Here is a 2,070-nt window from a genome sequence, read left to right on the forward strand (position 1 = left end):
AGGTCCAATATTTTCCTTTATCTAGAAAGGTAATTACTGCTTTCCTTTGGGAAGTGCATAATTCGCCATGTTCGTAACTATAGTTAATTATGGGAAACTACTAAAATCTTCCCAAACCAGGGCCAAAATTTTTGATAAAATTCTACTGTAATACCGTTATTACCTGGACTTTTGTTCCTACTCATTGAATCAAGAGCATTTACACGCACCTAGGCTTAAATATCCTTCACGTGAATTCATGTCTTTTTCATTCAAACTCTGTATGAGTACATTTTTTAGAAAGTCAATTACCAGATGCTCTTTTTTTTTTTTTTTAATAATTTCTTATAACATTCCTTCTGCATATCTAATATATCAAATGGATCTGATACCACTGAACCATGTTCTCTAACCAGCTTTTTGATCGTTTCTTTTTTTTTTTTTGAATGATTGCTTTTTTCTAGATTAAAGGAATATTTCGAACTCCGTTCACCTAATTCATACCACTTAGCTCGGGATCTAATGATAAAACCTTTTGTTTTGCACTCGTCTATTTTATCCATTTCCTCACTAAATTTTGCTAATTATTTAAGAACCGTATTTTCCTTATCAGATTCCGTTTTGGCTATTTCCCCCAGAACTTGCCGGTGTTTTGTATATAATTCAGTGTCATAGCGGAGGCGCGCGCGCGGAGTGGAGCACCATAATCAAGAAAATATGGTAACCCATCGATGCGAGAAATTTTGGTTTTATAGCTATGATGTCATCGACCGTCGATACGTCCGTACGTCCACCCCTCCATGTATACCACTGTGACCAGTTCACGCTAGTTTTTGGTCAATTGACACCTGTCAAAACAAGGTATCCGCGCACCAGTATCACGTGACCATATTGCGGGCTCAAGTTTAGAGCTCATCGAGATTCGCTGTTTTTTAAAGTTGACTGATGATCAGGTACTGGCTTTCGATTAGATTGCAGGATCACCCTAGTTTGACTCACCTAAACATAGACGAGGCTTCATTTTTCGCGCGCTTCCTGTGGCTCGACACGGCTACACGACCATACTACACAAGCTAGTGCAATTTATCCCTGATTTTACCAGAACTCATTGCGATTACGTGTTTATAACATAAGGGCAAAATTTTCTTGTCACTGTCGTGACAAATCAAAAAACAGTTGGGCAAACGATTAAAAAAGCACTTTTTTGCTCGCATTTTTGAATAAAAGAAACAAACAAACAAATTAACTATTTCTTTTTGTCTAAAAGAGTACATATAATTTTTATTTAAGTCCTGTTTAGAATAAAAAAATCGAGTTTCATTTCTGAACAAAGGAAAAACCGATTATACCACTTTTTAAAAATACGCATCCACTTGAAATAACGCATTCCTAAAAATAACAAACGGTTTTATAGTGCCCAAGAAAAAGAAATTGCGTTCTTTTTCTCTCTTCTTTCGCTTATGTTCTAGCCATAGGTCCTCCAGGCATCATGCAACCTTATCAGAGCTTGTAAAGATATGCCAAAAATTTCAATACAGAGAAAAATGCAGCCTTAAAACAAATTAAAAATAAACACTAAGCTTTAAGTTTATATCCCTCCGATGCTTGACTTGAATAAATGTGTAACCACCAGTGTGGACGCATAGTGATAAAACGCATAGTGATAAAACTCCTAGACCTTTCGGTACGCGCGTTCACTTTTACACCTCTAGCTGACCCAACTTGAGTGACCAGAGGGATAACATCTCTTATAAGTGGGTTCTCCTTAGCCTTACTAAAAAACTTAGCTGACAGATTTGCACGGCGGGCTTCAAGAGAGACAAGACCAGTGCTAATACGTGCAGCCTCATATTCAACCAGGGACAGATTAACCTTAATGCTCTCCTCTGCACCGACTCAATAACGTTACTCAGGCACCCAGGAAGGGCGGACCACACTGGAGCGCCGTATTCTAGAACAGACCGGATCAAAGAGCCTTCCTGAGTACCCTTAATGAATATAGTCGTTTGGTGGCCTTCTTAACGATGAAGTCAACATGCTTATTCCAGGACAAGTCAGAACTACTGTAGACCCCTAGGAGCTTATAGTTGT

Source organism: Montipora capricornis, chromosome 13, assembly GCF_036669925.1.
Source record: "Montipora capricornis isolate CH-2021 chromosome 13, ASM3666992v2, whole genome shotgun sequence".
In the NCBI taxonomy this organism is placed as follows: Eukaryota; Metazoa; Cnidaria; class Anthozoa; order Scleractinia; family Acroporidae; genus Montipora; species Montipora capricornis.